Here is a 26,719-nt window from a genome sequence, read left to right on the forward strand (position 1 = left end):
AGAGAGAGAGAGAAAGAGAGAGAGAGAGGAGAGAAAGTGAACTGAATACATGAGGACACACACTGTTTTCGATTCGAAAAAGCGGGACAACTGTGTTGCTGGTTTATATTAATGAATATTTCTTGTATGCCTCTATTGGCAAATAAAATGAACGCAACACGGAAATAAAAATAAAAGACTCTTGCGTGTACACGCTTATTAAACAGCGACACCACCACATTTATATCGACGTCTATCTGGTCAACTCTCCCGATCTTTCCGCTACGTGAACAAAAAAGAGCGCGCACACGGTCAGCCAAGCATTTCGGGCATCTCCATACTGTCGAACCCAACCACAACACAAGCCCATCAAAATGCGCGCACAAGTTTGTTAAACACGGACCAAAGCATATATGCGAATGGGTTGCGAGGAAAACATCGTCGCATTCGTCCACGGATGCCCCGTGAAGTTACAAACAAATAAACAATGCCATACGACGCACTTTGTTGCTAAGAGGAACGTCGAGGAATAAACATTCACAGAACGGGGAAATCGTTGCCTGCGTGAAAAAAAAAAAAAAAGTCTATACAGTGCAAGACGTGCATCATCTGGAACGCGCTCCACGGAACGAACGCAACACTCGACTTACTCGTCTCCTCTGTAGTCGAACTCCGCCCAAACAAAAGGCCATGTTAAGAGAGCGAGATATCTAAAAATGGCGTTTATTTTTAGTGCACGGTTCGTTGATACACCTTTTTTTTTTTTTTTTTTTGGTACTTGTGTCGTCAGTCGGAGGCATGCTTTGCCCTTCTCAATTTGCCTCCGGGGTGCTTGTTTCTTCTCCTCGAACCCCTCACCGCCACCCCTATTCTTCTTCGGAAGCATCTTTTTTTTTTTCTTTTCCGTCCGACTTCCCAACGTTAGTTTTTTTGCTTCTTCGTTTTCGTTCCCTTTCCTCACGAGTCGAGTCTAAGTTTTTTGCGGCTTTATTTTTTTTTATCCGCCCCGACGATAATGAGAGAATGCCCACCGAGCGCGAATAAATTGCCACACCACCCGACCGCCCACCAACCGAGCGGCGGCCTCAAAACGACCAGAGACTTATATAAACGCAACGACCGGCAAGGCAGCCGACGTCGAAAGTCTTCTCTACTTCTTATAACACAAACGCCGCTTCGATGTGCTTCTCTTTCCGTTCCCGTTTTGCCCGGGCATACATGCGCAAACACACACAACGCACATGCAGGGACGGCTGCATTCGCACACAACAAAAAATAAGGAAACGAAAGGAGACGTCAAAAAAAAAAAAAAAAACCGGCCCGAAAAGTAGCCGCCTCGTTGCCGCTCAGAAGTTTCGACGGAGAGTCGGGCGTTGCGTTTATGTTTGTCTCGGGCGTAACAGAAGAAAGAGAAGGAGAAGAAGCAAAAAAAGAGCCACGCCTACTGGGCGTGACGTTGAAGCGGGGGCGGTACTAAACGCGCCAATGGCGAAGGGGGTTAGGAAGGTAGCGCCACGTAGTGGCGACCGCGCGAAGCGCTGCTAGAAACGCAACTGCGCTCTCCCGCAGCGACCGCCCGTGCGCCGCTGCGCTTTCCCGCTGTGCCGTGCGTCTGCCACTCCTCACCGCAGCTACTGCAGCCCCAAAGACACAAGGCAAGCCTGTAGCCAAGCGGCGGGGGAGCGCCGCTGACAAGAATCAGCGTGGCGCTATCGGAGTTTGCTGCGCGGAACTACCTCGGTCGTGACCTGTGTTCTCTCGCCAGTGCTGCCGATTAGACACAGACCCGATAAATACGATACCCGACCCACCCACTTCTGTGTTCTAAAGAAAACAAAAAAAAAGTTATAATCCATAAGAAAACGTTCGGAAGGGAGACAAGAGACACGAATAGCAAAGGTAATTCGGAGCTGCTGAGTTTTGCCTGCACTTGTGGTGTTAATGACCGTAGCAGGCTGAGTCGACCGCTGTTCCCACGGCTACTCTAGCGAGCGCCTTGGATCTCTCCGCCTGGGTCAAGGTCAGTAGAGACACAATCCCTCTGCCTGCGTGCATGGATACGGATGGCGGGTTACGCATCTTTGCGAAAAAGGTCTCGCTTTATCTAAAGCATTTCGGCTTCGCTGTCAGGTAGTGGGAGTTGTGTCATGGTTATGAAGTTACTTTCGCCTCTATGTAAGCGCATCCGCGAACCGATGAACATCACTCAGTTGATAACTGAGTCGCTTATATATAGAGTTGTTATTTATTTATTTATTTATTTATTTATTTATTTATTTATTTATTTGCCTAGTTCCTGCAATGCCGTATTGGCATTACTGCAGGGCTGTACACTACATACGAAGTCCATTATGGTTGCTAACATTTTTGCGATAGTACACCTTAAACATGCTGGAAAATAAAACAACATATAAAATTACAGCACGTAATCAAAAATATCTTAGTACAATATGACACGTGGCAGGCAGGTATACTGAAAGTGAATAAGCATGTCACACTGTCACAACGATGAAAAAAAAAAAAGAGCGCTGTTGTTACTTAAGTTTACGATATCTTCGGGAAGTTCATTCCATTCTCTACTTGTTTTCAAAAGAAAGTGTTGGCAAAAGTTGTCGTTTTGAATGCATATTCTCGTATTGTATGTGTGTGTTGGCATCTTGTGAAGCGATATGCTGGTGCTAGTAGAGGTATCCTGATTTATATATTCTCCTTAGGATACAGTTTATACTATGCAGAAGTTTTCGGCGAAGTTTTCTGTCTTCTAGATAGTTTCCCAGCCTAATGTGACCTTTATTTCTGATATACTAGCAAATGGGTCGTAATTTTTTCTAACGAATTGGGCTGCCTGGTTTTGAATTTTTTCTATTGTTTCTGGGAGATATATTTGAGCCGGGTCCCAGATAACACAAGCATATTCAAGTATAAACCTCACATGCAAAAACCAGTTTCCTTCCCCTCTTTTGTTGCACAACGAAAGTTTCTGCGAATAAAAACAACAAAAGTTTCTGTGAAAGTTCTTGCGACGTATTTCAATGAAAAAAAAAAGCTAGACGCGAAAGTGCCCACATTTTTTAAGCACATAAGAAATTTTGCTAACGCAGTTTACTTATAGCCGCTGCACAATACATATGTCATCGCCTTGTTTGCAATGCGCTGCACCTATTTCTTCGAATGTCTTGTGAAAATACAATCGTTTGATTTTTTATATTATCGACGTTCGACCCCTGAAACGAATATACAACTGTTCCATATTCTGACGCTGATGACAGCACTATATCTTTAAGTTTCTCAATGCACAACGTGACATGAACGTGGTCTTTGCGTGAAACGCTCAGATTTTCTTTGCATAATTTTTGTTCCACGAAGAATTGAAAGTTAAGGGATGTACGTGGAGCAAGATATTTTTTGTACAATGACAGAACTTAACCAAGCAGTTGTTCACTGGGTGAATTATGTTGCCCGGTTGGCAAACGCCGTCACAATTTCGTCATTGCCTCGTGCGGACATAGTTTGAAACGTTTCTAATATTATTTTCATATAGTGACCAGCTCCTGTTTCTGGAAACATACAAAAAGTAAAACGGTGTAAATTATCGAATGAATTAACGCCTTGAGTGCATTGATCCTGCTTGCGTTACGTGGTGTCACTTTCTTACATCTGGCACAGAAATATTATTCGCGGTTCATGGCTGATATTCATAGCTGATCACGTAGATACATCCCGTATAGCAACAAATTAAGTGACGTAAAATTTTCGAGCATGTTATATATTCCTGCATTATATATCTTGAAAGATAACCTGCAATTCAATGCTACAACATGTATAGAAATTTATACGATTGTAGTTACCCCAACAGATTCGAAATAGCAATTCAAGTGAGCACGCATGGAAACGCACATTTCGTAAACTTTCGGTGACAAATGTACAGAACGACTAAGCACATTATATATTATTAAAAGTTCTGCTTTACTAGAAACACCGCGAGGTATGGAATCTGAAGAATACACGTGAGCAGACTTACAACCAAAGCCAGCAAAATCAAAACATTCTTCGTGCTTGATTCCGTTCATTTCATATATGTATACTGCTAAGCATATCACGACTGGCCGAACTCGGTGATAGCGCGTGCTCGAAGAAATGCAGGCCCTGTTAACGAAGGTCGAAATGAAACAAAATGTTATGCAGCTGTTATATTAAACGTGTACGTCGGCTGCGTTTTCTATTAACGAGGCTCAAATATAGCCGAACAGCACACACTGCCTCACTTCGCATATACATGACCTTACGTCCAAGTGTGAGTATGTTCGTTTTACTTGAGGGGGAGGAAGAGCTAATAATGTCAGGCCTCACTCAAAATCGTTCAATCCAAATTGGGCGCATTCAGACAGTGTTGGTGGGATGACGGCGGATAACCATGCATTTGAGCAGTCTGAGCCAGCAGTAGAAGAAATTAGCCAACATTGGACCATCTATACATAAAATGCGCTAGTGGTGACACGTAAACGCGATAGACAAAGTCACGTGACCATAGTGTAAGACACTTATGGGTTTGATCCAGGCTTCGGTGATCGCATTTCGATCAAGACCAAATGCAAGTTAAAGAGCACCATGCATGGCAGCTGGTCGCCGGAAACTTTCGAAGCACTCCACTGCGGCATGGTTCATAATGGTATCGAAGTTTTAACACGTGAAGTGCCAAAGCTCTTACTGTGTCACAGAATCGGCCCATGTTTTTTTGTCGAAAATTGGATATATATTTATTTAGGAAAAGAAATGTATACTTAAGGGCTCGTTTTTTTTCCGTGTTTTGACACATAATAATGAGATCTAACAGACAATCATGCCAAGGAAAGTATAGGGGAAGATATTAGACCGAATTGTAATGTAACTATGAAGAAAAGTGGGTGAAAACATAACTTGCGGTGGGCGGGATTCCAACCTGCGACCTTCAAATGACGCGTTCGACGCTCGAATGACGCTTTCGTCGAACGCGTTATTCGAAGGTTGTAGGTTCGATTCCTGCTCACGGCAAGTTACTTCTTCAATCACTTTTCTTTCTTCTTATTTACATTACAATGGTTCTAATAACTTCTCCTATACATTTCTTTGCATTATTGTCAGTAAGATCTCATTAATATTGTGTCAAAACACGGAAAAACGAGACCTTAGGTATACAATGCTTTCCGTTATATATATATATATATATATATATATATATATATATATATATATATATATATATATATATATATATATATATATATATATATATATTATAACATATATAACAATATATATAACATCGGTGGCGCCGTCATGTCATGGGTTATCTGCCTATAACCGATGTTGCTAAGCTCCGTTTCGTAAAACCACGCTTAGTGACATAACCGCGGTTTCGTGTGCCGTGTAACATCAGCGAACCACGGTTAACGTAAACGCCGAGGTTAGCGTATACCGCGGTTCAGACTGCCTGTGTAACAAAGGGTATCACAAATGCTCCGCCTTTAATATGCGGGGTGAAGTTGTTTGTGAATACGGGCTTATACTGTGCGGTCACGATCGATATTTGGAGCGGCCGTTACTGTGCACTTATGTGTATACACCACTAAAGCGCGCTAAGCCACCGAGTTAAAGCTGGACTGCAGTGCTTGTTTAAAAATGTTGAACGACTTGGAGTACTTGGAGCCATCCATGTGTTGACCATGGCAACAGATGTCGATAGCCGATTGTGTGTGTTTAATAGACTGGTTGACGATTTAGAGTACTAGGTACTCTATTATGGGAGAGCATAAAGCCGTCCCGAGTACGATCGCCCTCAATGACTCCGGAAGCTCCATAGAGTGATTTACTCAATTCCTTGTAATAAGAGAAGTGAGCGTACGGCATGATGTATATCGACCGCCAATACGGTGCAACGCAGCGTGTGTGTTTTTGATTTGATTAAGAGGTTAATTCGCGCACAACGTCTGAATGCGTAACATCTGCTCATTGGCGTTGTTAAAGAACGTCGATATTTTAACCGAAAGATTGTGATATACGGAAACCACGATGCGCAGAGAAGTTCCAGTTTCGTGAAAAGCCCCGTGTCCATTGCGACCTGCAGCATGATGCGTCAGTTGGTAAGCGAAATGGCTATTCCAGGCGCTTGGTGGATTTCTGTTATGCCTACGGACGCAATATAAAGGAAGTGACAGGGAAAAGAAAGCCCTCGTGAGAGGCTCGTAGATCTCTGACTTTTCTCGGTCTGTTCAGTCAAATATGTCACATAAATATTTCCATCAGTTTTCTTCCAAGTTATACATAAGATTATGAGAGGTTTTCTCGAATTTTCCGCGCCCTAATGCGAAGCACTTCTTAGCGAACTTCGGCGACTTTGAGCGTATCTATCTATCTATCTATCTATCTATCTATCTATCTATCTATCTATCTATCTATCTATCTATCTATCTATCTATCTATCTATCTATCTATCTATCTATCTATCTATCTATCTATCTATCTATCTATCTATCTATCTATCTATCTATCTATCTATCTATCTATCTATCTATCTATCTATCTATCTATCTATCTATCTATCTATCTATCTATCTATCTATCTATCTATCTATCTATCTATCTATCTATCTATCTATCTATCTATCTATCTATCTATCTATCTATCTATCTATCTATCTATCTATCTATCTATCTATCTAGGCGCCTACGTCTTTTAGCTCTCCTGGCCGTTTCAATAATGGTATCGATACCAAACTTGGTATGGCATAACATGACTGCATGAAGAACATATTTGTCTAGTCATAACATGACAATCATGACATGTATGTCATGAATGTCAAGAATTGCATTTCATGGTCCTGCAGATCTTGCGGTGGTTTCGTTCACAAGGCCTGTTGCAAAACTGGTATGGTATGACATGATTGCATGGCGAACACAAGCAAGAGACCGTAACATGAAAATCATGAGATGCATGTCATGTAACTACATGACTACATGCCACGCTCATGATGCGCTCGCGGCGGTTTCGCTTGCTTCACATGTACCGAACTCGGTATTAGGCGACGCAAACGGTCGACATACCTAAATGACACATTCAAACATGATAATCACGACGTCCGTGTCATGTAACAACATGACTACAAGCCACACTGATTACGCGCTCGCGGCCGTTTCACTAGCTTCACATATACCGAATTTGGTATAACAGTACGTGAATGGATGACGAAAGTATGTGACTGGTGCAAACATGCTAATCATGAGGTGCGTGCCATGTAACAACCTGACGACATGCCACGCTCATGAAGCGCTAGTGGCCGTTTCGCTAGCTTCACATGTACCGAACTCGGTATTAGGCGACGCAAACGGTCGACATGCGTAAATGACACATTGAAACATGATAATCACGACATCCGTGTCATGTAACAACATGACTACAAGCCACACTGATTACGCGCTCGCGTAATCAGTGTGGCGGACTTTTTATTAAGTCTAACTTGAAGTATATAGCCAGGAAACTGCACATTATTCGTCTGTTTTCCTGGATAACGCCAGCATTCAACCATGACTTGATGAAGACGAGCCGATATACGTGTATCCATCGCAGGTGATTCACAGGATATATCAAACGAGAAACAGCGAGAACAGACCTTACAAATCGTAACTAGAAAGCGTTAACGCTTTCTAGTTGGCAAGCTGGTGTCGCAGAAAATCTGAGGTCGACATTGACGGCGTTGTAGAGGAGCTAAAAATCCTGACGGAAGGAAGGAATGAAAATCTCAGTTCGAATAATAATCGAACCCGCAGGCCTTGTGCATGCCAGTCAGACAGTCTACCACAGAGCCATTGCAGTGTTTCAAATTTCTTAGGAAGAAGGCCCTACGCAATTGGGTCATGCCGAATAAAACCAGTTGTAGTCGCATGCGTTTATATATAAATATATATATATATATATATATATATATATATATATATATATATATATATATATATATATATATATATATATATATATATATATATATATATATATATATATATATATATATATATATATATATATATATATATATATATATATAAACGATCATGGGCACATCATCGGGCAGTATATCGTGCACTTCTTTGTGTGAAAACTAACATGCCTACTATGACGTATAAGTGCCAACGTTATACGACCGACTCTTACAGTGTAGTCGACGTGCAAGCCAACCATATGTGCGCAACTGAATAAACCCCGAAAGCGAGAAATCCGGCATATATATATAGACCGATCCGGCATAAGCTATTCGCTGACTGCTTCGTCTGAAATTTATTATCACGATGAATGCTATCTACCAAAACTTTTGCAAGATTCACCCCCCCTTAAGCACCAAGATGCAACAGCGCCATTGGGAGTATACAGTCTGTGATTGTAGTCAAGAGTCCGACGGAATCCCGTCTGGTCGGGGACAAACACAGTGCAAAATAACAAAAACGCCGACCAAGGTGAAATACACAAAAGGTAAAAAGACGTTCCGGCTCCCCACACGGGAGCCATGTGAACAAGGCTCCCGTGTGGGGAGGCGAAACGTCTTTTTAACTTTTGTGTATTTCACCTTGGTCGGCGTTTTTGTTATTTTGCAAAGTCTGTGATTGTGTGTCGTTGTCATTTAGTACAATGCAAAATGTATAAATACGCTCGTCATTCATCTTTTAATGTGTTTTTTGTATAAATAGGTGCATAACTGATATATTTCAACGCTGAGAAACAGATTACAGTAATTTCACGAAATTCGACAAATATTCGTGCGAGTGTATGATAATGAAATCCCGGGTTTTACGTCCCGAAAATCACGATACGATTACGAAAGACGCCGCAGTGTATACGGCTCTGGAAATTTTGACCACCTGCTGTGCTTGACCACCTGCGCTGACATGTCACATCACACGGTCCTCCGGCATTTTCACGTCCACCAAAATGCAACCGCCACGGCAGGAATCGAACCCGCGACCATCAGGTCAGCAGCCGAACAACTTGACCACTAAACCGTGCACAGCGATGCACTGTGCATGTGTACGCTGACAACTAAAACGAAATTCATATTCGGGCCTGACATAGAGTTTCATACAATAATAGCGGGGAATCTGGCGCTACGCGGGCTACTTCAGAAGCGCTTGTACCTTCATGGGAATGATGGGAAGTACAGGCTTCGGATCTGCTTCGGATGGATCACGTACTTGAGATTCGCGACGCTTGTTTGCTGAGCGTAAAACAAAGTGATATGACGTTATGTCTAATTGAAACATGCTTCACTTTTTTTGTATGTAAACTTTATTGCAAACGGTTTTTGTGACTATAGGCGGAAGAAATGAAACCTGGACAAATTTAACTACCAGGGTTTGCATTGCTCTGCTATTGCGTTTCAAGTTTGGCATCAAGATGTAATGAGTTATTTTTTTACAACATTTCAAAACAAACATTCTTGTAATGCTTGTTTTGTCCTTGAAAGTACGCAATATCTATTTATGAAATTAGCAGCACAGCATTGAGTGAGGAACACTTGAAGTTTTGTTTGCTGCGATGCCAGGTGCGCCTGTTAAAGTGGTCTGCCCCCAACGCACTTCTCGTTTTGTTGTGAATTCGAGTCAGAAGAAAGTGGCGGTGCGTCTACTTCGCGTCGCCGTCGTTTTACAGTTGATTTCAACGAGTTTTGGTAAGGCGCACCAACAACAAACGTGAACTCGATGTAATATCCTGCACTGGCATGGGACGCTATACATCTATGCGTAGCGGTAAGTGAACGACGCTTCGCTTAAACTGTCGAACACGACTTAAACAGCTCCAGCGTTCCAGTAAAGTGAGAGGCCTAGCAGCTTTAAGCTTCTTTGACCAACAAAGGCGCCGCTTTAACCCTTTGCACTCACCCCCCTACCCACGCTGCGCGAAGAACGAGACTGAAACTGTAGAAAAAGATCCGTGGACAGTTCACTGAGGCAAACGCGATCCAATCCGAAGCCTGTACTTCCCATAATTCCCGCAATTCCCATGAGGGTACACGATCGCAGCGCCAGATTCCTCTCTAGGTAAGGAAGGAAGGAAGGAAAACAGAGGGAAAAGAAAGGCAAGGAGGTTAACCAGCCTATAGGCAGCCGGTTTGCTACCCTGCGCATGGGAGAGGGATGGGGGAGATGAAAGAGAGCGGAGAGGGAAGATAGAAACAGTACATTCGGCAGCACACGCGTGCTCTATGGGGCCTGATATAAGTATACGTCACGGCTTGCGAGAAGACATTGTATAGGTCATTGATAACTGAACGTAGCGTCTATAATAACAATGCTTAGGCAGAACATTCGTATTTACATAATCTTGGCAAACTTCTTTATGGAACGTGTTAATTCTTTGGTAACCACTGTTACGTTTGATTAAGAAAAGCAAAATATGAAATCTTGCGGAAACACGGTGTTCTGTTTGCCGAGAACTTGCGTGCCGGAATCGACATTCACAATTTCTTTCGCAGCTATGTTTGCCTTTCGTTCGCTCCTATAGGGGTTGTCATTATTCTCCCTGGAATTTCAAACGACTATTTGTTTTGTATCTTTTCTCACGGACCACTGTGTAGGACACCTGCAATGCTATTTATATGCACCAAAGCCGGCAACGGTTGAGATTGGCTTGTTATATACAGAAGCAAACCTGAATTTCAGACTCGCGTTCTTAAAACAAATCATGAATACACAGACGTCATTAATCATAACTGCAATGTACAACAGTTTATCCTATTTGTCTCAAAGCTCCTGTTTAAAGCCCTTTGTGCACCATGTCTGCTTCCGAGATGCGCAATCAAAAAGGTGCGGCGTGCCAGTTTCTCGGAGGCAGAGTCATTCACCGAGCGCGTGCGATATAGGCCCCGAGAGGCTTGGTATCAATTCCACGCATGCCGGTGCAAGTGCGTAAACTATGGCAGCTTACACGTTGAAATGTGTACAACAGTCACATTATACAACAAATCAGCGGCAATGAGGACCAATAAGGGATGAAAAAACTCTCAATATTTCCTTCGACGATAGGTCGCTCTTTGATTGGCACACGTTGTATCATGGAATAAAAAAATGGACGCAATACACTGCGCTCTCAGACAGGCACAAGCAATGGGCCTAAAGACACCTATTCGCGGCCAACAAAAGACTTCACGAGAATGCTTGATTCCTCGTTCGCGCGATCCCCCATTCTATACGCACACTTGAAGTTAATTTTATCGTCGTCGCGTACACCGGAGACGATCGAGCGTTCAATTAGGCCAGTCTTGTCTGCATACTGCTTCATGTTCAACCGTCCAAGGTTCACCCACACTTCGATAAACCAAAGAAAGGAAAGGAAAAAGAGAGGCACGAACGCAGCGCCCTGGCACTAATGAGGACCATACCTATATAGTATCAGGAAAAGCCGGTCTTCCCGTATTCCTATATAAACCCGACTCAGTACTTTCTTTTCGAAATGGACGTTCCCAAATGACACCATGGACGACATCGATTACACGATGAGTCTCTCTTCCTACCGCCTCGGTAATGAAGGAAGCGAGACTTATAGACGACAAAAGGAAGCTGTGACCGATTCTGTGCAAGGAGGTGTTCATTTGCGCTGATGACACTTACGCTAAACGAACGCTCGTTCGCGCGCCTGTTGAAGATAACAAAAGGGAAAAGAAACGACGCATGCTCGACGACGAGAAGGTACCCTTACGGAAACGCCATACATGGCCCATATATAAGTTATATCTGGCCATATATAAGCATATATGGCAGCATATGTGGCCACATATAAGCATATATGGCAGCATATGTGGCCAGATATAAGCATATATGGATGTATATCTGGCGGAGTCGGTTCATGTATGGGGTTATATACGGCCATATATGACGCGGTTGGCCCATATAAGGAGTCAAATCCGGCCAAATAAGGCACGGCCACACCATATATAACATATCAAGTGGGTCCTTATATGTGGAAGTGCTCTCTTATTTGGGATGAACCACGTATATATTTAGCACCGTGATCACACTTTTATGCGAATTGTAATATATAACAATTTGTACACAAAGCTGACCTGCTTATTTTTCATAACAATAAGAGTATTAAATATATATGTTGTTTCTGCCATGCAAAAAAAACCGAAATTTTAGGTCAGCTTTGTGTACGTGATAGTTGCAACTCAGTTGAATGCATATATGCATGCATTCGTGTAATTTAACTCGTACATTTTTCATGGCATTTAGGTTTGAAACAATAAGTTGCAATTATTACGACGTAAATAATGTATACAAGAGCAGACATGTTTTACGAGGAAGGAATCGTGTCAAGTCACAAAACGTATTGAAGCTTCCGAACCTCGCTATTATTATAGAGCAATCCTATATAGTATTATGTAAAGACAAAATGCATGCAAGTTATATTGTTCACATTAATGCATTGTTTAAAGTGGCAGCAAGAAATTGTAATTTCAATGCACTTTTAGCTTCCACATCAGTGGACAAAATTTCTGATTATTTGAAAGTTTTGATGGCTATATGCTCCCTTCATATAACAAGATTTCTATTAATCCTGTTGACCCCTCATCTGCGATTGCTTTCAGCAGCCATTTACTAAAATTGCATGCGCAGTGCAATGTTTAAGGGAGTATTTTCAAAAACAAAAAGAACTTACGTGAATGAAACTTGCAGGCACTATTATGATTACATTCAAGATGGAAGTTGTACTAATTTATTGCAAAAATACATCTTGCGTTTCCTTTGGCTACGTATAATGTTCCTGGCTGTGCACATAGTAAATTTATCAAAAATTTTATGATTGCACAAGTGAACAATTAATTTATTGTAATGTTTGCAAGCGTCAAATAAATCTCACGTCATAGACATGTACGTTAAGAAAGGTGCAACTGACTCACACGTGATACATATTTAATGGACCATGTAATGAAATGCTGAAGCTTTATAGCAACATTTAACGTAGGCTGCCGAATTCACAAAACTTCTATTTTGTGTCGGTGTGTCATTACTTGGTCGAGGTCACTAAAGCGCACGTGCCATCATCAGGATTAGCCTAAACATTGCCTTGTGAATACAATTAGTATGACACATTTTTTGCGGGCTGGCGTGATACCTAAGCCAAACTCTACATTATGTAAACAGCCCCTTGCTGTGCAGGCGCGTAACGATTCAAACTGCTTGCGAACATATCCTTTCAACACCAACACGGTAGTGCACTTACTTATAAGATATGTATGCCGGTACATACTCACCAAACTGCGCAAGTGCACACTCGCGTATAGAGATTCATGGGCACCAGGACACTGGCATTTCATTCAATGTGGCTAGATATTTTCGGCCATGTCAGAATGATATGAGTGTATTATTATTATTATTATTATTATTATTATTATTATTATTATTATTATTATTATTATTATTATTATTATTATTATTAATGTTGTTGTTGTTGTTGTTGTTGTTGTTGTGTTTCGCAAAACGTCCAACAGCAAATCCATATGCTGTCATACTGTGTCGTTATGTAAGTTTTATGAGATCAGTTATCTTGGTGTTCTTTTTGATAGCATGCTGAATTTTTTCTACTTGCATTAAATGTGCTGCCATGCGAGGCCTCCATTCTCTTCCTGTTGGCTTAACATCTCGCGAGAATCTGGTTCTCCTACAGCCTTCTACAAAGGTACACCGTGATATGTTGCGCTCAACTTGAGTACATATGCATATCTGATTTGGAATGACCTTGCTAAATCCAGCAGCAGCGCCACTGAGTGAGTCCAGAAAAATTTCATAAGCATTTACCCCCATCGTTTCACTAGAATCCTTTCAACACTGCTGGAATATTATATTGGCCATCAGTTAATGGCCGGCAAAATCGCGCTGAGCTGTTATTTATTTACAAGCTATTTCAGGGTGAGATATTCTGCCCTTCTCGGTTGTAATAATTTTCAAACTTTGCGTAAGTTATCGAGAGAGAATCGACCGTTGCATGTACCTACCAGCTTCTTTCAACACTCTATCTTTTACAGAATACCGAGTCTCTCTAACGTCAACTTTCTTGATTCGTTATGTTTTTCATAGTCTACAGTCATTTTGTTTTGTCAGTGAGGGCTGCCCTGTCCTAACGTAGATTTGCATATGCACAGATTCTTTCCTTTTCCGTATTTCAGGAAGCCTTCGGCACAGTCCTGTATATTCCACATTATTTTTCAGTCCCATTCCATGAATATCTACTCTTTTGTTTGTTGTTCCCATTGTGCATTGATTTTTTTCGACAGCTCGTTTTTGCTCTTTTCATTGATTTGCTTTTCTGTGGAGTCTGTAATGTATTGTTGATTTTTGTTTTATTTTCGCGCGCGCCAGCGTGAAAAACCCTGTGGTTGTTCTTGGATACGTTAAAAATGATTGATTGATTATTGGTTGATTGAATAATATTATTATCATTATAAGTCCTTGCGAAATAAGATGAAAACTTGGCTGCAACGCGTCTTCGTAGCCAGCGTACACGAAGCAGTGATTTCAGCTCCACGGAATGCCTGTCTCAAAGGTCCTCCACGTGCAGCTTTTTCGGCTCGCGGGAGTAAGTTGAAATCCATTGTCCGAAAAGCTCGCCTGACTGCATTGGTTGCAAGGGGTGCGCACAGTAAAAAAAAATACAAAAAAGGGCGCCCATCGGATGGGTGGACAATTCGGAGAACGTAGTTCGAAGAAGCGCACGTAGGCGCCCTGCAGCCCTGCCGTGGCTTACACCAGTCTGTCGACACAGCAAGAAAGAGAGTGCCGCGGCCCATTTCAAGTAACGACGAAGAAAATAGTTTGCACAAACATTCAGTCGTATGGTAATAACATTGCGTCAATAATTGTTAAAAAATGAAACGTCGTTCGCTAATAAGCTCAGGAAAATTTAGTTCTAGTGAAAAGTGCGTAAACCATTGATCTCAAGGAGTAATGTAATGTTCATTGTGATGTGCATGGCATGCACTGTATCCATCCGCGCCATTGTTGCTTTTTTGCTCGCCGGAGTTATGGGTGCCGTGCTGATCGAGTTTGTTAATTTTCATTCCTTTTGCTCTTATTTCGTGTTCAACTACTGCTCCAATTCACACAAGATAATCGCGCAGCTCTCAGGAATCTACTTCGCTGTACGTGGCGAAATTGTGGACAGACGTGGAAGTGTTTTTGTGTGCGTGTGCGTCTGTACGCTGCTGGATTGGCGATCGTCAACTTTTCGTGCGAGAAAAAAATGGATACCCATGTTTCCGGGCAAGCGTTCCTTCAAAACTTCTTCCTAAAGCAGTACGAATGGACGTGGTGGCTTTAAGGTGTGAATAGGTTATCAGGATTAACAGGCTCCTTGAAAGAGAAGTCTCGGTTAAATGGAAAGGTAAGTTCATCATTTTCATTACCTTCGCACGTTGTTCATAAATATTATAACTCGAAAACATACCACATTGCATGCTTGCTGAGTAAATAACTTTATGCTAATCGTGGTTACGTCATTAGGCTGTTTTGTTTAAGCGATACGACAACACTTTCTCTTTTTTTGACTTGATCCAGACAGTGCTCTATTTAATCAAAAAATCTACGCCAGGAAATTGTTGGTTTCGTGCCATTGTACTTTTCATAAATATATTGATGTAAATATACTTGTGTTGTATTTTTCTCATTTTAACGCTTGAGGAAAAACCAAGGATAAATTACAACTTGCGCAATTACAAATAAAAAAGAGTTGCATATCTCCAACTCCAAGGGTGTCATGAGATTTATGAGCCCACGTTTGAATTTGTCTTGCGTTTGAATTTATCTTTCTTCGTCTACTCCACTTGTTTTTATATTTACGTGTGTTTTGATAAGGACACGCAGTTAAAATTTTGTTGCTAGTTTGATTTTTCAAAACAGGGTGCTATGTCACGGATCCAAATGGAAAAACCTAAGAATAGCCCGTAATTTCGTTTCCGCCATCTACAATCAGGGTGATATAAGCGTAAATTTGACTGGAATGCGTACATCACAGGCGACATTATCGTTACTGATGTCGCAACATCGCGTGGTTATCTTGAGGAACTGCGCATACCCGCATACATAGTTACACAAAATAATGCGATGTCACGTTTTAATCCGTGAGCACTGTAGATAGTTTTACGCAAGCCGACAAATAAACTGGTGTGATGCATTAGGGCTTGCTACTGTGTGAAAAAATTGGGGGACCGTTAAGCTCCGTTTATCACAGTTGAACGTGATAGCAGTATCGATCCTGTTTCTTGTGCGTAATTCAATCACTTAGTGTGTACTCTTTATTGCATGATGCTACTTGAACAAATTTAATTGTAGAATAGTACTGTGTAATTGAGAAGGTTGAAAGTGTCTCAATGAAGGTTTCGCACATGGCTGCATTTTGTGTAAAAAAGGGGTAACATAGTTTAAAGAACAAGAAATATTATGTAATTACCGAGTTGCGCGAAAAAATTGAAATACAAAGGGAAGACACCTAGACGCAGCACACACTGACAACTGAAACATTGTTGGAGAAAACAGACATACGTATATATGCGGTTACGAGAACACGTGCGGTGAAAGAAAAGGATTAGATGAGCAGACAGATTGTATAAATGATGCGCTTCCAGGAAAGCTACCTCAGTAGCAAGCAACATAAGTGAGAGTTACGTGACACATGAATCCCCAGCTTTGTTTATGAAATACGCCTCTCCGATTTCCTGCGCTATACCGTGTCACTGAATCTAGCTTTAACTACCGTATTCCAAACAAGGGCGCGCAGCCACACTCTCTACAATATGATGATTGGTTAGAGAATGGTTGTTAATTCCTTTAGAGAAGCTTTGTGATCTACAATTATATAAATAAATTCTAAATAATACTTCCCACACGACAGCGCAGTGCCGTCCACCACACGATGTCCACACTGTGAAAGAAAATGATCAGATGTCTGCTCATATAGTCATTTTTTTCCACCTCACGTGTTGTCGTAACCGCATACATATGTCTGTTTTCTCCAATGAAGTTTCAGTTGTTAGTGTGCGCTGTGTCCAGGTGTCTTCCTTTCGCACTTCAAATTTTTTCGCGCAACTAAGTTAAGATGAAGTACCAACTCGCCCAGCAGAACGTGCTTCTCAATATAATGTGTGTAAAATGTTTTAGAACTTTATGCATCCACTACGCAGTCGTGAGGGAATATGTGCAGTAACCAGTGTGCCTTTTGTAATGGTTGGCTGTCTTTAGACCGCAAAGTCACGTTGGTAATAACGTGTTGTGATGCTTGATGACAATGCACGCTTGTATCATGCAATATAGCTGCGATAATAAATGTTGTGTTGTGAAACCTGTATGCAGGATACATGTATTTGTTAAGCATGACAGTTATTTTCCTTGCATTTACAACAAGAGGAAGTTATTCATGCTTTATTTCCAAGCAGATGCATAGCTGTGCGGTAGAGCACTTGCATGCCATGCAAATTGCCTGCATGATTTCGATCATCACTCAAACCCGAAAATTTACAATATTTGTTTTATTTGCATTCTCTCAATTTTTGATCATTGACAAGACGATTTTTCACGGAGAGCCACCGATGCCTACGCCGGAATTTCTGCAGAATGAGCTCTTTACCACTGTTAAGTTAATGATGCACTATTGGCAAAATGGAAAGCGTATTACGTTTACAAAGTACATTTTTAGTGTCCCGTTGGCAAGAAATATTGTTAAATGCCTCCGTTCCCACGCGCACAGAGACCTATAGACACCAGTTTTAGCAGTCGTTCTATAGGTCATTAGTCACAATACTTGTACATAACAAGCTTGCATACCAATCACTTTCGACCGAACTCCTTAAAAGTTCATTATCAACTCATTTAAGTTATTCAATGCACACGCAGTTCATACGGTCAATAGCAAGTCAATATTTCGTTTTGACTGACTATGGACGCTCCATTGACACGCGAGAAAAGTTTTAAACATAACACACTGTGAAAAATATCTTTACGAAACTAAAATTGGGTTCTTTTATGCTATTTATTTTTGTCAAGTCGGAATCGATAAAGCGGAATATTTACTTGCACTGTACTATTTCTCAGACCGTGTTGACCATAGGTTCAAGATAAGAATAATCGCATGCAAGACTGACGTGTTTCAAAATGATTTTTACAAAAAAAATTACAAGATGGAACCAGCTGCCTTCTAGCATTGCCTCTACACTCCCAAATATTTGTTTTATTTCATGTTAGAATTGTTCCGATTTATATGTTAGAACATGTTCCGATTTATATATGAATTTCTCTTGCAGATTGTGATTCAGGTGACTTTGATTATTTGTTTGGCTGACTATGTATTTTTTGTATTCTACTTTTCGTAAATGCTCCCCCAATGTAATGCCAATTGGTGCTGTGGGTAATGAAATAAATAGATAAATAAAGAAAGTGTCGATAAGTAAGCAATAAATTTAAGCACAAAGAATGTATCTCTTCAGGAAAAGGGGACTAACAGTGACATGTGCCCACCACAAACTTTAAATATGATGCCAAGTTACATTCTAGCAAATAGTTGTTGAGAATAACTTGAGATATAATGAGCATAACTTAATTGAACAAGAATGTTCTGGGGGTATGTACTGCCTTTATTTTGGAGATGATAGTGACTGCATGCAGACCTTTCAACAAACAGGTATATTTCTAGCTGAAGAATGATTGGAGCAGCTATATTGTTTGCCGGTGACACAGGCTGAACTAATATAGATGAATCATTTGAATGGCTTTATATAAAAGTATCCATATAAGGCCATATATGAAAGCATCCATATAAGACCTTATATGGATGCTTCTATATATAGCCATATATGGCCATATACAGCAACACCCATATATGGGGATATAAGGCCCATATATGGCTATATCAGGATTTGGACATATCAGTTTATATACGGCCCATATATGGGGATTCCATATATGGGCCAGATATGCCCAATTCCTGATGTAGCCATATATGGGGATTTTTATATAAGTCCATATATAGGATTTTTGTAAGGGTATATGGTATACGCCGTTCGGATGTGATAGCACGGCGAAAAGATTCAATTTGGACGGCGATCGAATTCGTTACACCGGCTTCTCCTTGGTCTATATCAAGGAGCGTGTACGGAGAGTTGTTTAAGTAAGAATGAAGGCGCTTCACACGCTATTTAGGCTCGTCATTTTTATTCCGAGTGCCGCTCATATATAGCTGGGACGACTAATCAAGGCTTTTTCGGAGGACCTTTTCTGAGTTGTGCATGCATTTATTAGATGAGTCTATATATGTAAGTTTAGTGGGGTAGCGCCAACTCCTCTTGTCTTGAGTCAATTTAAAACAAGCTCATCACGTTGAAATAAATAAATAAATAAATAAATAAATAAATAAATAAATAAATAAATAAATAAATAAATAAATAAATAAATAAAGAATGAAATAAAGAAAGAGCCAGCGCATTTGATACTCCGTTTTGAGGAACTCACAGTGCTACAAAGACAACAAAAATCTTATTTTTCGTCGCCAGCTCAACATTAAGAGAGAGGTTTTGATTACGATTTGCCCCGTTACATATAACGGAAGCCTAACTTAACCAACCTAAAAAGACAACAAAAATCTTATTTTTCGTCGCCAGCTCAACATTAAGAGAGAGGTTTTGATGACGATTTGCCCCGTTACATATAACGGAAGCCTAACTTAACCAACCTAAAAAGACAACAAAAATCTTATTTTTCGTCGCCAGCTCAACATTGAGAGAGAGGTTTTGATGACGATTTGCCCCGTTACATATAACGGAGGCCTAACTTAACCAACCTATGTTTCCAAGGAGCGATATGAATAATTACGTATCAAAATTTTGTGGCGTATTTGCGTAGTAATTAGTATATATAGTGGAGTTCATCATCGGGAGTGTGACAAGTTCGTTGCATGAACGAAAGGAGATTAAGGATCCCATTTTTTTTCTTAGCCGTAACGTTAATGAGAACTCGCCGACAATCAAGCGAAGGAAAGTACAAAGGATGTTTCTATTAATGCAATATAGGTGCGAAGAAGACATGAACGTAGCAAGTGGACTTTTGGTACACTTTCATAAACGGAAATGAGAGGCCTGAAATAGCGACCACCCTGCAAAATATTCCTTGCGCAGTGATGGGAGGTCATAATGATAATTATGATGACAATGACGATGTGGCAGATGGTATTTGTAGCCTATAATACATCGCGGAAGATGTGAACGTCCTGAATGGCTATCTTCATATGCATTCTCCTATAGTTTTGCCTGAGTATCATTTGCGGATCTGCGCGAAAAGCAGCCACCATTTCACACATACATTGAATGCTGTAGCTCCATATCTGATGAGACGACAGGGAAGTAGAGAGGGCTTACAAAAGGAAGGCAAATATATAGGCGCGCGATCTTTAACAATTAAAACCTTATTAGGGTAAATGGCTTTGTGTCCTGCAAAGGGGATGAAGAATTTGACAGCGCTGAATGGCAACACCGTAGATCTCAGTCAGACGCCCTTTCTAATAAAGCTGGAAGGAACAGAATTACAACCTAGTTGTATTGATAACGAAGGGTAATTTGTTAATGATTACCCCCGAGACGTTAGCTTGGTTCTTGGCCATTGGTTGCTTCTTCAGGTGTCGGTTCTTGCATTTGATACATAAAACCATCAAGTATTGAGAGAGAAAGCGAGAGAGAGCATTATTGTGATATAAACACAGGGTATTAATTTTCCGACCTGCTATACTCATCGTTAGAAAAGGGTGCATACTGAAAAGAAGATATGATCGCGCATCATAAGCACGTAATTGATTGATTTGTGGGGTTTAACGTCCCAAAACCACCATTTGATTATGAGAGACGCCGTAGTGGAGGGCTCCGAAAATTTTGACCACCTGGGGTTCTTTGACGTGCACCCAAATCTGAGTACACGGGCCTACAACATTTCCGCCTCCATCGGAAATGCAGCCGCCGCAGCCGGGAATCGAACCCGCGACCTGCGGGTCAGCAGCCGAGTACCTTCGCCACTAGACCACCGCGGCGGGGCAGCACGTAAATATGATCACATACTAGTACACACGTAGGTATATATATACAGCCTTGCCTAGCATTTATATTCGCTCCAGGCGGTTCTCAGTGGCAACTGTATATATGGCCCCTCTTATCACGTGGCACGCGTACAATGCTGCATGATGCGAACGCTCTGCGGGCGATCAGAAGCAGAGCGAACGCGACCTCGGAAGTTCGGCTTCCGGTTTCCTTGGCACGCCGCTTGCGGAAGCGCTTCCGGCCGTTTTCATGCCAAGTACAGGGCCTCCTCCTTCGCCGTCGCGAGACGTCGCGCGACTGTCGGCGTTTGCACAGGATACCGCGCCGCCACGCGCAAGTTGAAAACGTATACACGACCCCAGAGAGAAAAACGTCTTATGTACTTGCGCGTGTCAAATCGCCATGTTGTTGCAGCTGTTTTTTTTAACCATGCCGCAAGAAGACGAAGCATGCATAATGCGCATGCTAGCTCTTTGCTCATTCCAGGCATTCGTTTTAAATTTTTATTTTGAGTCATGTCGCTCACGTACTACTTCATGTTTAGTGTCTTCGAGTTAAATCGAAACCTGACGGTCATTTTCAAAGGCCTTCAATATAGGGACCAGTCGCTCCTTCCAACTCTCCTACAAAACAGCGTTTCATGACTTCCAGCTTTCCTTTCCTGGTGCTTTTTGGTCAACGGGAAAAAAAGTTTTATTGTTACCACCATCCTCTTCATCGGCGGGACAAGGAAGGTAAAATAAAAAAGAAGGCGGGGAGGTAAATCTGACGTATTTCCGGTTGGCTACCCTATACTGGGGGTACAGTAAAAGGGGTAAAAAAGTAACAAAAATACGAGGGATTGGAAGTAGATTATGACCAATAAATGTGTTGACACGGACACATGCACTGCCCCAGTTACACGCCTCCAGCTTGCGAAGCGACATTTTTGAACATATTTATGGCGCCTGAAGGAGTGTCAGAGTGCTTGTGTTCTTTTCATACCTGAATGAGGTTTTTAGTTCGGTGTGGCGTCACCTTTTTGAAGATGCGAGAAAAATAATTTTAAGCCTCTTGAATGTTCTGCTAAGAGCAATATAAGGGCATCTTACTTTAGATACACGAGCTGGAATATTAAAAAAAGTTATGGAATAAAATTAGGACTAAACGGCGGCCACCTGTACTTCGAAATGCGTATTCCTGTTTCTCAACTATCATAACTGTCTTTCTCTTTCTCCCTTTTTTTGCCCAATATATTGCCCTTCCCTTATAATCTAGTGGATGGCCCTAGTGAAGGTTCTTGTAAAGTTATATAAATGCAGGGACGCTGTTGTTGTTACACTAAGTTGGGGAACGCATTAGTAACAACAGACTGCTTTTGATAAGACTTAAGGCATAAGGCCTGCTTCGAACAATTCAGCTTTCGAGGGGTCAGTGATTCTAAATCAAGATGAACGCATCAGAGATAAAGCGAGATCTTGCGATAAATTTTCACACGCAAGATACCATCTATATTTCAACCAAAGTTGCCTTCGCCTCAATAACACACTTACAACGGAGAAGCCAACTTCGACGACAATATTTTTGGGAATTAGGCATGCGTGCGCACAGTTATTTATTTATTTATTTATTTAATTAATTTTTGCCACACCATCAACGGCCAACAGGATTCAAAAGAAGGATGGGTTTATGGCAGAGAAGTTAGGAATCATTAAAAAAAAAACAAATGAACATTGGCAAGGATATAAGTATCTTTACACTTAAGCGTTAGGTAATCATACGGAGGTACGGACGAGCTGTAGGAGCGTCAACAAAAGATCGAAATTCTACTTATCTTAAAAGAAGATAGCTTAGAACAGTTCTAAATGATGATGCCTCGGCTAAGAGAGAGAAAGATGGAGAAATAGATGAAAAGGAAAGGCAGGAAGATTAACCTGGTACGAGTAATCGGCTGGCTACTCTGCAAAATGATTGGCTACACCCCCTCGCCCCGCCCCCACACACACATGTGCACACACGCACAAGACGTTCCAATCAGAGCCGTTCTGAGAGACCGGTCGAGCGTAGAAAGCGCAGCAGCGCTTGCACAGTCTTCTTCTGTGATGTCAGGCCTGGTCGACGGCACAAGACTCTTTCTCGCAAAGGAGTTCCAAAAGAAAAAAAAAAACATATGAGATGGGAGTGAATGTTTATAGTGTACAATTTTCCGAGCATGTTGCAAAGTGACTGTATCTTAAAACAGTGCTGTGGGCATTCGCGAAATTTATGTTGAATCGTTTCATCCCTGCCACAGTGATTAGTGGCTGTGGAGTCGGCCAAGTTGTTATTGAAGATGAAAGCTGAGATTCCTGAGCACAGGGTTTTGCCAAGAAAATGAACGCCCGCGCCCGATTTGCATTGACTAGAAGCGTAGTGGACAGCTTTTCTTGAAGAGAAGTCGCTACTATACAGTCTTTGTCGAAAAATTTGACACTAGCACATGTCTTCCTCACTGAAGAGATTGTCCGGGCAAATGACACTGCACGGAGAAAGAGTTTAGAAAAGAGAAGTCGGAACAAAGTCCCGGAACGAACTCCAAGCTAACTTCTAAAAGTAGGTGTTAAGCGCAATAGTTGCACGGAAAACTATCAGAGAAATTTCTGGGTTCAGAGATGAATACACGGCTGCCATGATGGTTATTTGTTCCTTCGTTTGAGTACCTTCGGTACTTTTGTGCAAACTCGCGTGTGAACAAACCTATGTGTTGTAGTAAGACGGTAAGTTGGGCCACTTGGTTAGGATCCATCGTAACAGCGCCGTCTTTTCTTTCTCTTTTGCTCCTTCCCTATCCTGTGTCTTTCTGGTGTTGCGCTGTAAATAAGTTCACTATGTGTTGTGCGGGATTAAGAAATACCAAAGATTGAACTCTGACAATCTTACCTTCATTTCCGACGTGCTAAAGTTGATCAGTTTGTCTGTACGCTGTACAGCCCCAAAGCGACTCGGACCGTAAAATAAGCATTAGTGGGGGGATAATTTTGACCGGCTGCGATTGTTTAATGCACATCATGGATGCACACCTCAAACACATAGACGTAAATAACAAACTTCTCCGGATGAACGCTGTCCTGCACTCGTCGTGTGCACTCTGTTAATTTTTCTGTTTTCTTTATTTCTTCGTGTTTTAGCGTTGCATTATTATTGCAAGTATTCCCACTCACCCAAATTTACAATCTGCTGTTCTTCAATGTGCACAGCAATCGTAAATCACATGAATCCTAGCATTTCGCCGCCATAAAAACGCGACCAACACCCCCGTAACCACAAGGGAATCACGTGGTAACCACTAACTGCAGTAACAACTAGACCACCATGGTGGCTAGATGTGCTAAGAATATGGCAGCAACGACCTGTTACGACAAAACTGTCAAGAATCCCATCTGAGCAGTGACCTCAACGCAAGCGTAAGTGAAAACATTCCCGAAAGTTACGAATGAAATATTAACGACATCCTCTAACGAAATGATCTTACGTGGGACTGAGCTGTGACGAGGTTGCGCACGCTCACCGATAGCTTTCACCTTATAAAGGCACGGAAGGCACGTGGCAATTTCGGCGACGCTCTTGAACGCTGTGATCATCCCATCTCGGTTAACTAAATGCGTCGCAACATTCCCGCACTCAAGTGTGGATGGGCTTCCTAGCAATATAAGTATATTTGCGGCGAAGCCGACGTCGGTGACATCAGGAGCGATATGTGGATTCTGAGAAGATATTCGCCTGGCTGCTTGCCGTGAAAGTCTGCAATTGCGAAGTATGGTTTCAAGAAAGAAAGAAAGAAATAGAAAAAATAAGAAGTAGTGCTTTATTTGTTAGTATCTTCTTTAAAACAAACAGATCAGTTCCCGGCGGCGGGGGTAACCAAACCCAGCACTTCCTACATTTAGAAGCGGATGCTACACAGCATGGCCACCGCTGAAGCTTTCACAACGATGGACGCAGACGTTCAGAAAGTCTTGAAAAACTCAAAATAGCTTGACTGTTTCTATTCTGCTCAGAACGAGAAAACAAAGCAAATACATTTTCTTTCTGTTTCGTTTCTGAGAGAGACTGAGAGATAAACATAATGGGGAAATGCAGGATGTTAACTAGCAGAACAGTGGTTAGCGTACGTACTTAGCATTGGTGTTAGAATAATCAATCACGAAACCGCGATGAGTCATTGCACTGGCAATAAACACACAGCCTTGAACACGAATAGCCGCGGAAGCAGGCGCTAAAAAAGCCCCACCACCATTCTCGGTCCCCGCGTAGCTATAGCACATACACACATAAACAAAAGGGGAACATCGTTAGCGCTCGGCGATGACGAGTTCGTTAACCGTGACTCGGGCGCTGGAAGCCCCGCCCCCTTCGACGCTGCCGCTTCCACCAAGGGGCGCGATAAGCGAAGGGCATCGGCGGCGAGAAGCTTGCGCAGCGTGCGCCGGGCGTCGCCACCCACATGCACGCGCATACGCGCCGCGTTTATGCAGCGAGAAACGTGAGAGATAGTGATCGCGCCCGGCTGCTTGAACACGTGACCCTCGTCGATGGTCCGGCGGCGGGTTCCGCTGCGCTAGTCCAGAAACACCCCACGCACGCGCGGAGGCTCGCCCACCCCCCTTCGTCGTTTGTTTTTCCTTTATGATTTATACGTTTCGTGTAATATTATTGTATATTGATTGTTTCCAGTGCATATGCGGTGGAGGACCCCCGGGGGAAAAGGCAGCGGGTTAATTTAACCGCGCGTGCTTCTCTTCGTGTAGTAGTGATACTATAGGCGTATAAGACTACACAATTTCTCGAAGCACAAAGTTTTGACGACGGGACACAAACACTTTACGACGTTATTTGCTGCCTCTTCAGGGTGCTCGCAAAGAAAGAAAGAAAGAAAAAAAGACCGAAAGAGAGAAAGAAAGAAAGAAAGAATAAAGAAATAGATAAATAAATAAATAAGGAAAGAAAATCAAAACTCGAAGTACCTGCACAGTCAGCACCGCTACTGTACACATTCATCTAGTGAAACTACTTCGAGCACGTTTTCTTCTTGCACCCCCATCATTGTCTCAGAAGAAAAACCTTATTGTGAATGTAACATTATTATCTTCTTGAACTGCTCGCTACGCAGGATACGACCTCGCTCAAAATCGGCGCACCTGTCGAAATAAAGGCGAAAGTAGGCGCACATTACGAATTTTAAGGTTTCACAATTTCTTTAGAATTGAATAAGACGAAGAGATGGCGAAGAAAACGCCAAGTGAACACCAATCTTTTTGATCGCCTACAGATGGCGTCACGTGCCTCGCCGTCTCGGAATAAAAAAAAGCCGCCTCGTTTAAACCGAGGCGAGTCAGCGAGGAGCGGCGCGGCCGTACGCCGATACGAGTGCGGGTGAAAACTCTAGGAGTTGTGCACCTTGTCAACAATGGCTCTTTGGACGCCGCCATTATCCTGCCTTAGCTGTTGTTGATAAGTATAACCCCCCCCCCCCCCACGCTCTCGAACCCCGAAATTGCACTGCCGATGCGGTCACGTTGCCTTTTGTGCTCCCGTGCAACACCCCAGAGGGGACGCCCCTCTCCGTTAAAAAGGTCCCTTTGCTTCTAACGAATTGCGGTGAGGTCTGGTTAGGACGCATAGTCAGGCGCCGCTGA

The 26,719-nt window shown here is 42.1% G+C and overlaps 1 protein-coding gene across 1 annotated transcript in view; it reads left to right on the forward strand.

Annotated features, from left to right (window-relative positions):
• The first annotated feature begins 1,554 nt into the window (after window positions 1-1,554).
• Window positions 1,555-26,719, forward strand: part of LOC119174527 (endothelial transcription factor GATA-2) — a 306,263-nt gene continuing 281,098 nt past the window's right edge. Inside the window, exon 1 of the mRNA XM_037425472.2 lies at window positions 1,555-1,999. The gene's annotated coding sequence lies outside the window, so the exon portion shown is untranslated. The remainder of the gene's footprint in view (window positions 2,000-26,719) is intronic.

This window comes from Rhipicephalus microplus, chromosome 5, assembly GCF_043290135.1.
Source record: "Rhipicephalus microplus isolate Deutch F79 chromosome 5, USDA_Rmic, whole genome shotgun sequence".
NCBI classification, from domain to species: Eukaryota; Metazoa; Arthropoda; class Arachnida; order Ixodida; family Ixodidae; genus Rhipicephalus; species Rhipicephalus microplus.